At 45.5% G+C, this 15,179-nt stretch overlaps 1 protein-coding gene across 5 annotated transcripts in view; it reads left to right on the forward strand.

Annotated features, from left to right (window-relative positions):
* The first annotated feature begins 2,024 nt into the window (after positions 1–2,024).
* The window catches only part of gne (glucosamine (UDP-N-acetyl)-2-epimerase/N-acetylmannosamine kinase), a 140,314-nt gene continuing 127,159 nt past the window's right edge, over positions 2,025–15,179 (forward strand). For 3 of the 5 annotated variants that reach the window (XR_011885311.1, XR_011885310.1, XM_072252154.1), the window contains exon 1: positions 2,025–2,109. The gene's annotated coding sequence lies outside the window, so the exon portion shown is untranslated. Of the gene's footprint in view, positions 2,110–2,569; positions 2,591–15,179 lie in introns of those variants that run through there. The other 2 variants (XM_072252155.1, XM_072252156.1) reach the window with 2 other exon arrangements.

Genomic DNA, 15,179 nt, shown 5'->3' on the forward strand with positions numbered 1-15,179 from the left:
AGTAAGTTTGCTGATGATACAAAGATTGGGGGTGTTGTGGATAGTGTGGAGGGCTGTCAGAGGTTACAGCGGGACATTGATAGGATGCAAAACTGGACTGAGAAGTGGCAGATGGAGTTCAACCCAGATAAGTGTGAAGTGGTTCATTTTGGTAAGTCAAATATGATGGCAGAATATAGTATTAATGGTAAGACTCTTGACAGTGTGGAGGATCAGAGGGATCTTGGGGTCCAAGTCCATAGGACGCTCAAAGCAGCTGCGCAGGTTGACTCTGTGGTTAAGAAGGCATACATAAGGTGTATGTGTGGGCATGTGGCCAAGTGGTTAAGGCATTGGACTAGCGACCTGAAGGTCGTGAGTTTGAGCCCCAGCCGAGGGAACATGTTGTGTCCTTCAGCATGGCACTTAATCACATATTGCTCTGCGACGACACTGGTGCCAAGCTGTATAGGTCCTAATGCCCTTCCCTTGGACAACATCGGTGTCGTGGAGAGGGGAGACTTGCAGCATGGGCAACTGCTGGTCTTCCATACAACCTTGCCCAGGGCTGCGCCCTGGAGAGTGAAGACTTTCCAGGCGTAGATCCATGGTCTCGCAGGACTAATGGATGCCTTTGCCCTTCATCAATCGTGGGATTGAGCTCAGGAGCCGAGAGGTAATGTTGCATCTATATAGGACCCTAGTCAGACCCCACTTGGAGTACTGTGCTCAGTTCTGGTCGCCTCACTACAGGAAGGATGTGGAAACCATAGAAAGGGTGCACAGGAGACTTACAAGGATGTTGCCTGGATTGAGGAGCATGCCTTATCAGAATAGGTTGAGTGAACTTGGTCTTTTCTCCCTGGAGAGTTGGAGGATGAGAGGTGACCTGATAGAGGTGTATAAGATGATGAGAGGCATTGATCGTGTGGATAGTCGGAGGCTTTTTCCCAGGGCTGAAATGGCTAGCACGAGGTGCTTTGGGAGTTTTAAGGTGCTTGGAAGTAGGCACAGAGGAGATGTCAGAGGTAAGTTTTTTTATGCAGAGAGTGGTGAGTGCGTGGAATGGGCTGCTGGCAAAGGTGGTGGAGGCGGTTAGGATAGAGTCTTTTAAGAGACTTTTGGATAGGTACATGGAGCTTAGAAAAATAGAGGGCTATGGGTAAGCCTGGTAATTTTTAAGGTCGGGACATGTTCGGCACAACTTTGTGGGCTGAAGGGCCTGTATTGTGCTACATACATCAAAGTTTCTGGTGAACACAGCAGGCCAGGCAGTATCTCTAGGAAGAGGTGCAGTCGACGTTTCAGGCCGAGACCCTTCGTCGATGCTGCCTGGCCTGCTGCGTTCACCGGCAACTTTGATGTGTGTTGCTTGAATTTCCAGCATCTGCAGAATTCCTGATGTTTGCGTCTTTAAATTCACTACTGTATTGTGCTGTAGGTTTTCTATGTTCTAAGATCTCTTCTCTCTTCGGAATTTTTTAAATCAACTTTATAAACCTTTCATTAAAGCACATCTCCACATCTCCAGGATCGGCTGTCACCTGGGGTAGAGACGAGACAGGACAGGCTCGCTAGAGTGGAAGGGAATGAAGGGGAAAGGGTTAGAGAGGCACAGGTTTTCTAAGGGGACAGATAGTAGAAACTTTTTCGCACCTCAGAGACCACAGGTTTGGGTGAAGAGGTTAAGGGGGATGTGAAGAATAATCTGCCCCTGAGTGGGTGGTGAAGACACAGACTTTCTGAAATGCTGAGAATTGCTGAAGTGCAAAACGCTACGGACTAAATACAATAAGACTATACAGATAGTTTGAGGTCGGAATGGACAGGATGGGCCGAGGCGCCTCTTTCTTTGCTCTATAACACGAATAACATAAAAGGGCCGTAAACTCGCAATGCCGACCTGTGCGGTAAGAGAGGCAGGGCTGGGGTCCTGTCGTAGCTGAAAGCCAGCAGCCAAAAGCCGATCCCACAGGCTACAGATATCGCCGCCCTAAGTAGGCCTCCAGTTACCGTAACCATGGCGATACATCGACGTGGCCGGCCCGGGACGGAACCTTGGCAGGGCGGAGCTGGCAGTCGGGGGGAAGACAGACGTGGTCGGAGCGGCGAGAGCGGCTGAGGTGAACGGTACGGAGCGGCGTCGGGACGGGGGTACAGGGCGGGTGGGGTGGGTACAGACCGGGACCGGGGGGGTCCGTGTGCGGGTACAGACCGAGACCGGGACCGGGGGCCGTGTGGGGGTACAGACCGGGACCGGGGGCCGTGTGGGGATGGTACAGACGGAGGGGGGCGTGGTGGTGGTACGACTAGATCCGGGACCGTTGGTCCGTGTGCGGGTACAGACCGGGACCGGAGGGGCCGTGTGCGGGTACAGACCGGGACCGGAGGGGCCGTGTGCGGGTACAGACCGGGACCGTGGGTCCGTGTGTGGGTACAGACCGGGACCGGAGGGGCCGTGTGCGGGTACAGACCGGGACCGTGGGTCCGTGTGTGGGTACAGACCGGGACCGGAGGGGCCGTGTGCGGGTACAGACCGGGACCGTGGGTCTGTGTGCGGGTACAGACCGGGACCGGAGGGGCCGTGTGCGGGTACAGACCGGGACCGTGGGTCCGTGTGTGGGTACAGACTGGGACCGTGGGTCCGTGTGCGGGTACAGACCGGGACCGGAGGGGCCGTGTGTGGGTACAGACCGGGACCGTGGGTCCGTGTGCGGGTACAGACCGGGACCGGAGGGGCCATGTGGGGATGGTACAGACGGAGGTGGGGTGGGGGCGTGGTGCTGTTACGACTAGATCCGGGACTGGCGGTGGGGCTGACGGAAGGGAGAGAGTGAGGTGGTGGTGGGGGGAATTCTACTACCAGGGCGGGCCATTGCCTTGTAAGTGTCCGGAGGGAGAGGTGAACGGGACGGAGGTGGGATACGAACGGATCATCGGGATCTCTGTTCCCCCATCTGAGATATTTATCTGGATCGCTGCGTACGCAGGACATTAGGGTTCCCAGATCCCCCCTATCCGGTCAACAATCTCTTTGCCCCCCCTACCATCAGACAGGAGGTACCGTAGCATTAGGACAAGGACTGTAGGTTAGGAAACAGCTTCTTCCTCTAGGCCGTAAGACTAAGTTCTCTGCCAACACCCCGGTCTCATCACCTTTGCGTCAGTAGTTTTATACTCTTAACTTTTTAACTTGCGTTGGGAATATACCTTATTATTAATTCATTTGTGGCAATATCACTTTGTGTTATGTGTGTGTGTGTGTGTTGTCTGTACCTTGGTCTGGAGGAACGTTATTTCATTGGTGGGTATACGTGTATACAGTTGAGTGACAATAAACTGAACTTGAACTAGGACTATGTCAGATGGTGAGGGGCTGGGGGAGAGGATGAGGTACAGGTTGGGGTGTGAGGGGGTCTAGGGTGAGGGGTGGTGAAGTATGGGCCGTGGGATTGTTGGGGAGATGGGTGTATGGGCTGGGGTCTGGGTGGTGGGGTATGGGAGAGTTCCAGTGAAGAGGGAATAGATGAGGAGAGCCTGACAGTAGGGGAGCCCAGGACTGAAAAGGAAAGGATGGTGTGAATAGGCAACAAGGAAGCCCAGTGTGGAGAAAAAGGTGTTGACTGATGTTGTTGAGGAAGCAATGAGTCTGCAGAAGGATTTGGGCAGATTAGGGAATGGGCAGATGGAATATAATATGAGGAAGTGTACACTCATACACTTTGGTAGAATGAATAAAGCCGTAGATTACTTTCAAAATGGGGAGCTAGTTCAAAAATTGGAGGTGCAAAGGGGCTTGGGAGTCTGGGTGCAGTATTCCCTAAAGTTGAGTTGGTAAGCAAAGAAGGCTGTTGCAAAGTTAGTATTAATCTCGAGAGGACTATAAAAGCAAAGATGTAGTGCTGAGGCCTTAAGGCATTGATCAGATCACATTGGGTAGTGAAACTGTGGAGTTCTTTACCACTGACAGCTGTGAAGGCCAAGTCATTGGGTATATTTAAAGTAGAGGTTAATAGTTAGAAGTAAGGGGTTTCAGAAGTGACAGGGAGAAGGCAGGTGAAGGGGTTGAATTTACATTTTCAAGGGATAATAAATCAGCCATGATGGAGCAGAATCGACGGGCTGAGCAGACTAATTCGGTTCCTTTGTCTTATAGTGAAAATGGTCCATTGTTGGACAGTCCTCTGGTGCTAATATATTGTTACGTACAGTAACCACCTTCTTCTTAAGCTCGTCACCCCTACTGGGGTGTAGGCTGCCAAAAGGAGCTCACCAGAGTCCTCTGCCCTGAGCTGAAGGTTGATTGGCTCTGTGGCTTCCATTTTCACCACACGACTTCATATATCTTCTAGACAAAGGTCCTTCCTCTGACAGAGATAAAGTTTTTGGAGCCTTTCTGTAGCTCCAGGCTTTTACGGGATGAGGCTGCTCACCCCATGACCAACTCTTCTCCTTTCGTAGCCGGGCTTGGGACTATCCATGGCTGAGTTACAGTAATCTTTTACATGGCACTATGTTTGTATTTTCTTTGTCTTATTTTCAGTCCATCTGCTCCTTAAATCCTCACAGCATTCTGTTAAGTTTCTTTTCCATAAAAAAGTTGACTCTGCTTATATATTTTTAAAATATCTTGATGATAGGTACTAGTGTTTTACCAATAGCAGATGGAAGGTGGACAGGTCTATCATTTCCTGTTTCCTGTCATAAGAAAATACACAAGAAGATAAGAAAGTGAAGCAGGTGTAAGCCATTAAATAAGATTATGTTTAATCATTTACTTTGGCCACACTTTCCAGAAATACCTTATCTTGATTCACAGGTCTTCTCAGTAACAGAGCTTATCTAGTTTACTTGAAGGAAATAATTCAAAGGTTCATCACACTCCAAATAATGAACCACCTACTCAAATACCTTCCCTGCCCTTTGTAAGAATTTAGTATGGATTGTGTAATTTGTCTTGCTGCAGCTTTTTTGGTGACCCCACCCACCATAGTTTTTTCCAATGGCTTTAGTTGATTTTAGGTTGCATGATTTAATGAAATCCAAGGATCCTGCTATGCCCGAGAGTCTGTTGGTCCATCAGTATGTTAAGGAAAATCATTGTGATATGTTCACCATTTTTACTGATCGAAATATAATTTTGCAGGGAATGTCAGAGTGTTTGTTTTAAATTACAGGTAACAGTAAAAAAACATCTTACTATTTATCATTGTATACTGCAGAACTGGTTGCCATTATTTTGGGCTTGCAGTGGGTGGAGGAAATCTGCCCTTGCAAAGTTATAATTTATTCAGATTCTTTTTCAGTTTTGATTAGTCTTAAAACAGGTCATTCTTGCAGCAGGTCAGATTTACTGCTGGAAGCTCTTCAAACTTTATTTCACATTCAAAGTATTAGTCTACATGTCTTCCTCTTCTGGGTCCCTGCACACAGTGGTGTGGAGGGGAATACGCGAGTTGATTGTTTGGTCAAAAAAACTGTTAAAAGTTCATCTGTGGATATAGACTTTGCACTTAGCAAATCCAAAGCTAAGGGGTTGGTGGGGCTCAGAATTAGGGGATTGTGGTAAGACTTGAGGGATAATGGGCATGAGGGGAGACCCCTTTAGAGAGTACTTAAAACTGCTGGATTGATGGGAGAAGGGGGAAGACGAGAAGGGGAGGAATTGTATTGACTCGACTTAGAATTGGGTAGGCTATGCTTAATCATTGTTGGAAAACCTCACTCTGTGGTGTGTCGGATTTGTTGTTATTATGAAACAGCTGAACACATTCTTTTACAATGTGAGGCACACAAGGTTGACAGAAAGCAAACGCAGGCTGCACTACCAGCTTTACAAACTTTACAAAGTTATGGAAGTGACTTTAATTCATAATATTGTCTTTCATTATTTAAAATCCATAGGGCTTTTTGGGGTAATTTAGCTTTCATTTGATTAAGATATAGTAAGGGTTTTATTTCCCAACTCTCTACATGACACTCCAATCCAGTTGGTGGCGGTAGTGCACCTTTAAGTTGGACTGCAACCACCATTATAAGTCAGAAGAAGAAGAATTTAAACACGAGGAATTCTGTAGATGCTGGAAATTCAAGCAACACACATAAAAGTTGCTGGTGAACGCAGCAGGACAGGCAGCATCTCTAGGAAGAGGTACAGTCGACGTTTCAGGCCGAGACCCTTCGTCAGGACTAACTGAAGGAAGAGCTAGTAAGAGATTTGAAAGTTGGAGGGGGAGGGGGAGATCCAAAATGATAGGAGAAGACAGGAGGGGGAGGGATGGAGCCAACAGCTGGGCAGGTGATTGGCAAAAGGGATACGAGAGGAGCATGGGACAGGAGGCCCAAGGAGAAGGAAAAGGGGGAGGGGGAAAAACCCAGGGGATGGGCAAGGGGTATAGTCAGAGGGACAGAGGGAGAAAAAGGAGAGTGAGAGAGAGAATGTGTGTATAAAAATAAATAACGGATGGAGTACGAGGGGGAGGTGGGGCATTAGCGGAAGTTAGAGAAGTCGATGTTCATGCCATCAGGTTGGAGGCTACCCAGACAGAATATAAGGTGTTGTTCCTCCAACCTGAGTGTGGCTTTATCTTTACAGTAGAGGAGGCCTTGGATAGACATATCAGAATGGGAATGGGATGTGGAATTAAAATGTGTGGCCACAGGGAGATCCTGCTTTCTCTGGCGGACAGAGCGTAGGTGTTCAGCAAAGCGGTCTCCCAGTCTGCATCGGGTCTCGCCAATATATAGAAGGCCACATCGGGAGCACCGGACGCAGTATATCACCCCAGCCGACTCACAGGTGAAGTGTTGCCTCACCTGGAAGGACTGTCTGGGGCCCTGAATGGTGGTAAGGGAGGAAGTGTAAGGGCATGTGTAGCACTTGTTCCGCTTACACGGATAAGTGCCAGGAGGGAGATCAGTGGGGAGGGATGGGGGGGGGACAAATGGACAAGGGAGTCGCGTAGGGAGCGATCCCTGCGGAATGCAGAGAGAGGGGGGGAGGGAAAGATGTGCTTAGTGGTGGGATCCCGTTAGAGGTGGCGGAAGTTACGGAGAATAATATGTTGGACCTTGAGGTTGGTGGGATGGTAGGTGAGGACCAGGGGAACCCTATTCCTAGTGGGGTGACGGGAGGATGGAGTGAGAGCAGATGTGCGTGAAATGGGGGAGATGTGTTTGAGAGCAGAGTTGATGGTGGAGGAAGGAAAGCCCCTTTCTTTAAAAAAGGAGGACATCTCCCTCGTCCTGGAATGAAAAGCCTCATCCTGAGAGCAGATGCGGCGGAGACGGAGGAATTGTGAGAAGGGGATGGCATTTTTGCAAGAGACAGGGTGAGAAGAGGAATAGTCCAGATAGCTGTGAGAGTCTGTAGGCTTATAGTAGACATCAGTAGATAAGCTGTCTCCAGAGATAGAGACAGAAAGATCCAGAAAGGGGAGGGAGGTGTCGGAAATGGACCAGGTAAACTTGAGGGCAGGGTGAAAGTTGGAGGCAAAGTTAATGAAGTCAACGAGTTCAGCATGCGTGCAGGAAGCAGCGCCAATGCAGTCGTCAATGTAGCGAAGGAAAAGTGGGGGACAAATACCAGAATAGGCACGGAACATAGATTGTTCCACAAAGCCAACAAAAAGGCAGGCATAGCTAGGACCCATACGGGTGCCCATAGCTACACCTTTAGTTTGGAGGAAGTGGGAGGAGCCAAAGGAGAAACTATTAAGAGTAAGGACTAATTCTGCTAAATGGAGCAGAGTGGTGGTAGAGGGGAACTGATTAGGTCTGGAAGAAGAATTTTGTATGTTTGTTTAAATTCCAGTGAGTAAAGGGCAAATGTATTTGATCTCTTCTCAGAACTTAAACCTTTTCTGGCCCAAATTTCAGAAATCAATCTGGTGAACTTTCACTACCCTATTTTTGTCACTACCTTATCCTAGGGTTCATGTTCAATTTTTTTTATTCTTAAATTTTAAATGGATTAAACAGATGATGTTGCTGAGTTGATGCCCTTCACCACTCTTTCAATGTATTAGCATGTTCAGGAAATGAAACAAAACAGTGTCATGTTACTGGCACTATTATTAAAAAAAAACAAACACTCCTATTAATAAGGGAAAGAGCAGCAATGACAATGACAAGTGACCATTGCAGGATGAGTGTGTCTTTGAGTGGGGAATGGGGTGTGGGTGAGGGGGCATCAGGGCATTCAGACAGGTCGTACATGTATGCTGGGTGACAAGAAGTCTTAACAGATCGAAAGATCAGACTTACAATATTCTTGGTAAATTTTCACTGCGTTTACCCCTTACTCAAATTCCTTTTGTGAACTTTCAGTGATTTGTGTACAAAGAAGCACTGGTCTCTCTGAAAACCAGCAGCTTTCAGTCTCTCTTTTCCAAAATGTCCTCCCATTTTTTCCCAGAATATATTTCTCTGCCAACCATCTCTGGTCACCTCACTATAGGAAGGATGTGGAAGCATTGGAAAGCGTACAGAGGAGATTTACCAGGATGCTGCCTGGTTTAGAAAGTATGCATTATGAGCAGGGATTAAGGGAGCTAGGGCTTTACTCTTTGGAGAGAAGGAGGATGAGAGGAGACATGATAGAGGTGTACAAGATAATAAGAGGAATAGATAGAGTGGATAGCCAGCGCCTCTTCCCCAGGGCACCACTGCTCAATACAGGAGGACATGGCTTCAAGGTAAGGGGTGGGAAGTTCAAGGGGGATATTAGAGGAAGGTTTTTTACTCAGAGAGTGGTTGGTGCGTGGAATGCAGTGCCTGAGTCAATGGTGGAGGCAGATACACTAGTGAAGTTTCAGAGACTACTAGACAGATATATGGAGAAATCTAAGGTGGGAGCTTATATGGGAGGCAGGGTTTGAAGGTTGGCACAACATTGTGGGCCGAAGGGCCTGTACTGCGCTATACTATTCTATGTTCTATGTATCATCTGTAATTTTGATTCTTTCATCCAAATCATTGGTATAGGATGCAAACAGCTGGGGCCCCAGCACAATCCCTGCTGAACCCCTTTCAAGATGACCAGTTTATTTTTACTTTCTTTTTCTGACCATTGGCTGATTATTAGTCAATGCCAGTGTATTTACCCATTCTTGTGCTCTTATTTTGTTTAATTATTTACTTGTATTTGTTACGTCTACGGTAATATGGTTAGCGGAGCATTATGTGACACCAGCTGTAAGGTCCGAGTTCGGTTCCCACCGCTGTCTATAATGGGATTGTCTGTTCTCACCGTGACTATGTGGGTTTCCTCCCACATGTCAAAGACATGCGGTTAGTGTTAGTGAGTTGTGGGCATGTTCTGTTGGTGACAGAAGTGACATACAGTTAGTGTTAGTTGTGGGAATGCTCTGCTGGTGACAGAAGTGACACATGGTTAGTGTTAGTGAGTTATGGGCATGTTCTGCTGGTGACAGGTGACAAATGGTTAGTGTTAGTGAATTGTGGGCATGTTCTGTTGGTGATATTTGTGGACTGCCCAGCATAATCCCCACTGATTTGATTTGACGTAAACCACACATCTTAGTATGTTTTGATGTACGTGTAATAAATAAAGTTAGTCGTTTAAATATAGTGATGGCCTCGAGTTCACCATCAAGTATTTTTCTCGTTATAACTCAAGAATAACATGGGATGGTGGTAGAGGCAGATGCGTTAGGGACAGTTAAGAATCTCTTAGATAGGCACATGGATGGTAGAAAAATGGAAGGCTATATAGGAAGGAAGCTTTGTTTTTTAAAAGAGTAGGTTAAAAGGTCAGCACAAGATTGTGGGCTGAAGGGCCTGTATTATGCTGTAATTTCCTATGTTCAATACATATGATATGATAGACCTCACAATCTACTTTGCTATGGCTTTGCACCTTATTGTCTACCTGCACGACATTTTCTCTGTAACCAGAACACTTTATTCTCTGTTCTGTTATTCTTTTCGAACTGTTGTCACGAAATGATCTTCAAGGTTGGCATGAAAGGAAAGATTTTTTGCTGTACCTTGGTACATGTGATAATTGTAAAATAATTTGCCAATGGCCTGCTCTTGCCTTGACCTTAGCATTGGGCAGCCTTGCTGCTATCATGGATCATTGCCTCTCCAAACCAAGCTGTTCATTGCTAAGTTCATGTCCAGACTCAAAACAGAAGCAGGAAATTTTGAGAGTGGAGGGTTTGGATGTTCCTGTCAGAATAAGAGGCAAGGATAACAAGTTTAGGGAACTTTGGCTTTTGATATTAAAGTCCTGGTTAAGAGAAAAAAGGAGGAGGTGCGTAGTATGTGTAGGCAAGTAGGAACAAATGAGGTGCTTGAGGTGCATAAGAAATGCAAGAAGGAAATCATGAGAGCTAAGAGAAGACATGAGGTTGCTCTAGCAGACAAAGTGAAGGAGAATCCTAAGGCCTTCTACAGATATACTAAGAGTACAAGGATGGCAAGGGACAAAATTGGTCGTCTAGAAAATCAGCCGAAAGAGATGGGAGGCATGGTAAATGGGTTTTTTGGCATCTGTATTTACTCTGGAGATGGGTACAGAGTCTATATATGTGAGGCAATGCAGCAGTGTGGTCATGGACCCCATACAGAATACAGAGGAAGAGGTGTTTGCTGTCTTGAGGCACATTAGAGGATATAAATCCGCAGGGCCTAATGATGTGTTTTCTCAAACCCGTGGGAGGCGAGTGCAGAAATTGTAGGGGCCCTGCCAGAAATATTTAAATCATCCCCAGCCACGGGTGAGGTGCTGACAGATTGGAGGGCTGCTAATATTGTTCCGCCGTTTAAGAAGGATTCTCAGAAAAGGCCAGGAAATTATAGGCAGGTGAGCCTAACATCAGTCAAGGGAATGTTATTGAAGTATTTGAGAGACTGGTTAAATAATTATTTAGATAGACAGGTACTGATGAGGCTTTGTGTGTGGTAGGTTGTGTCTAAATAGTTTTTTGAGAAAGTTACTGGGAACGTTGACGAAGGCAAGGCAGTGGATGTTGTCTACGTGGACTCAAGCAAGGCCTTTGCAAAGTCCCATATGTGAGGTTGGTCTAGAAAGTTCAGTTCTTGGCATTCAAGCTGAGGTTGTAAATTGGACTGGACAACTAGAAGAAGCCAGGAGCGGTAGTAGAGGGCAGCCCATGATTGAATGGTGGAGCAGACTTGATTGGCTGAATGGCCTACTTCTGCTCCTATATCTTATGGTCTTAATGTTTACAATAAGGTCACCTTTCATTCTTGTAAAATTCAAAGAGTACAGGTCCAGCTTCTTTAGATGTTTGTGATAATGCAGCCATCTTAACTCAGGAGAAGTCTGGTGAACCAGTTTGGACTGCATCTATTGCCAGTATGTCTTTCTGTAAATGGAAAGGATTAACACTGCGCAGTACTCCAGGTGGGGTCCCGTCAATATCGTGTGTGATTGTAAAAATACTTCCCTTTTTCTGCATTCCAACCACCCTTGCAATAATGTCCAATTACTATTTGTCTTTTAAAGAACTTGTACCTACCTAATGACCTGTTGTCGTTCTCCTAGATCCCTTTGTATTCCACTTGTTTGCACAGCTGTTACACTATACTGACTCTAGCATTCCAAACTACTTCATTTTCTCAATTCCTATTACAGTAGATTCCTGCTAATTTGGCCGTTGGTTAGTTGGACAGCTATTTATTTCGGACAACTCTTAAAGAACAAAAACTAAATTGAGAAAATAGTCATGGTTCCCTTTATTTATTTGGGACACTGTGCTGCCTAATTCGGACAGGGGACTGTTGCCGAACAGTTTCTAACTAGAGTCACTCATGTGCACTTGTGTGGCCATTAGATACTACGCTGTGCTTAGAGCTATCAGTTGTTAAATAACATCAGCTGCATGTATCCATGTTCAAAAAATAGTGATTTTTGTCAGTGACAGTTGGCAAGAAATCAGCAGTAAGATAATTCAGAACATTGGCGATGCAAGAAATGGCCAGAAGTGAAAATGAAACAATAGATACCCAATAGTAACAGAGACATCGAGGAGCAGATAGGGAGGCATATTCTGGAATGACGCAATAATAGGTTTGTTGTGATGGATGATCTTAACTTTCCGAATATTGACTGGCATCTCCTTAGGGCAAGGGGTTTAGATGGGGTGGAGTTTGTTAGGTCTGTTTAGGAAGATTTCCATCTATAAATTTGCTGACGATACAACCAATGTTGGTAGAATCTCAGGGATGATAGGGCAAACAGGAGTGGAGTGATGCTTCAGCACAAACCTGGCACTCAACATCAGTAAGATGAAAGAGCTGATTGTGGACTTCAGGAAGAGTAAGACGAAGGGACACATACCAATCCTCATAGAGGGACCAGAAGTGGAGAGAGTGAGCAGTTTCAAGTTCCTGGATGTCAAGATCTCTGAGGACCTAACCTGGTCCCAACATGTGGATGTAGTTATAAAGAAGGCAAGACAGTGACTATACTTCATTAGCAGTTTGAAGAGATTTGGCATGTCAACAAATACACTGAAAAACTTCTATAGTTGTATCATGGAGAGCATTCTGACAGGCTGCATCACTGTCTGGTATGAAGGAGCTATCACACAGGCTGAAAGAAGCTGCAGAAGGTTGTAAATCTAGTCATCTCCATCTTGGGTACTAGCCTACAAAGTACCCAGGACATCTTTAGGGAGCGGTGTCTCAGAAAGGCAGCGTCCATTATTAGAGACCTCCAGCACCCAGGACATGCCCTCTTCTCATTGTTACCATCAGGTAGGAGGTACAGAAGCCTGAAGGCACACACTCAGCAATTCAGGAACAGCTTCTTCCCCTCTGCCATCTGATTCCTAAATGGACATTGAACCCTTGGACACTACCTCACTTTTTTTTAATATACGGTATTTCTGTTTTTGCACTTTTTTTTTATCTGTTCAATATATGTAATTGATTTACTTTTTAAAAATTTTATTTGTTATTTTTTTCTCTGCTAGATTATGTATTGCTTTGAACTGCTGCTGCTAAGTTAACAAATTTCAGGTCACATGCTGGTGATAATAAACCTGATTCTGATGCAATAAGTACAAATAAGTACAATATAAATATATGTATTTCTTGAGATAAGTATAGCACTGTCTATTTTTGCTTCTGTTTAGCTTATCAACACTTTTGAAATTAGTCAGACCTTATGGCTCTTCTGGAGAGGGTGAGGGCTATCTTCGGGAAAACACACAGTCCTGATATTCTTCTCTCGCCCTCTTCCCGTCCCCTGCTTTCTCGACTCTCTCACTATTTCCCAAGCAGAGCGGGATAGCTGCTCAGCCAAGCTTTCCCTCTGTTTGATCACGCTGACGGACAACCCTCTGTCCTTCATGTCTGTAGTCGTCTCTTCCACTGTCTGATACAGTTGCGTCCTGTCTTCATAAAACATTCGCAGTTTAAGCACATCCTCTTGCTTATATCTACATGCTCAAGCTTTTCAGTCCACTGTAAGTCATCCCTACGATCGCCAAGATCCTTTTCCATAGTGAATACTGAAACAAAGTATTCATTAAGTACCTCTGCTATCTCCTCCGGTTCCATACACACTTTTCCACTGTCACACTTGATTGGTCCTATTCTCTCACGTCTTATCCTCTTGCTCTTCAGATACTTGTAGAATGGCTTGGGGTTCTGTCTGCCAAGGCCTTCTCATGGCCCCTTCTGGCTCTCCTAAGTTCATTCTTAAACTCCTTCCTGCTAGCTTTATAATCTTCTAGATCTCTATCATTACCTAGTTTTTTGAACCTTTCATAAGCTCTTCTTCCTGACGAGATTTACAACAGCCTTTGTAAACCATGGTTCCTGTACCTTACCTTCTTTCCCTGTCTCAGAACTCCACGCAAATATCCTCTGAACATTTGCCACATTTCTTCCATACGTTTCCCTGAGAACATCTGTTCCCAATGTTTGCTTCAAAGTTCCTGCCTGATAGCTTCATATTTGCCCTTTCTCTAATTAAACGCTTTCCTAACTTGTCTGTTCCTATCCCTCTCCAATATTATAGTAAAGGAGATAGAATTGTGAAATTGTAGACCAGTGAGACTTTCTTCAGTGGAAGGAAATTGTTGGAGAAGTCCTGAGAAGCTGGATTTATGAGCATTTGGAGAGACATAATCTGATTAGGAATAGTCATCATGGCTTTGTCAAAGGCAGGTCATGTCGTACAAGCCTGATTGAATTCTTTGAGGATGTACTAAACACATTGAAAAGGTAGAACAATGAATGTAGTGTATATGGATTTCAGGAAAGCATTTGATAAGGTTCCCCATACAAGGCTTCTTCAGAAAGTAGGGAGGCATGGGATCCAAGGAGACCTTTTTTTTTGGTGGATCCAGAATTGGTTTGCCCACAGAAAGCAAAGAGTGGTTGTAGATAGTTTGTATTTTGCATGGAGGATGATGACCAGTGGTGTTCCACAGGGATCTGTTTTGGGGCTCCTCCTCTTTGTCATTTTTATGTGACCTGGATGAGGAAGTAGAAGGGTGGGTAGAAAGTTTGTTGATGATACAAAGGTTGGGGGTGTTGTGGATAGTCTGGAGGGCTGTCAGAGGTTACAGTGGGACATTGATAGGATGCAAAACTGGGCTGAGAAGTGGCATATGGAGTTCAACCCAGATAAATATGAAGTGGTTCATTTTGGTAAGTCAAATTTGAAGAAAGAATATAATAATGGTAAGACTCTTGGCAGTGTGGAGGATCAGAGAGATCTTGGGGTCCGTGTCAATAGGACACTCAAAGCTGTTATGCAGGTTGACAGTTTGTTGACCGTCATCAATTGTGGCATTGAGTTCAAGCGCCCAAAGATAATGTTACAGCTGTATCAGACTTTAGTTAGACCCCAATTGGAGTACTGTGTTCAGTTCTGCTCACTTCATTACAGGGAGGATGAGGATACTATAGAAAGGGTGCAGAGGTGATTTACAAGGATGTTGCCTGGATTAGAGAGCATGCCTTATGAGAATAGGTTGAGTGAACTTGGCCTTTTCTCCTTGGAGCGATGGAGGATGAGAAATGACTTGATAAAGGTGTATAAGATGATGAGAGTCATTGATTGTGTGGATAACCAGAGGCTTTTTCCCAGGGCTGAAGTGGCTAACATGAAGGGGCATAGTTTTAAGGTGTTTGGAAGTAGGTACAGGGGGATGTTGGGGGTAAGCCTTTCACACAGAGTGGTAAGTGCGTGG

Source organism: Mobula birostris, chromosome 3, assembly GCF_030028105.1.
Source record: "Mobula birostris isolate sMobBir1 chromosome 3, sMobBir1.hap1, whole genome shotgun sequence".
Lineage (NCBI taxonomy): Eukaryota > Metazoa > Chordata > Chondrichthyes > Myliobatiformes > Myliobatidae > Mobula > Mobula birostris.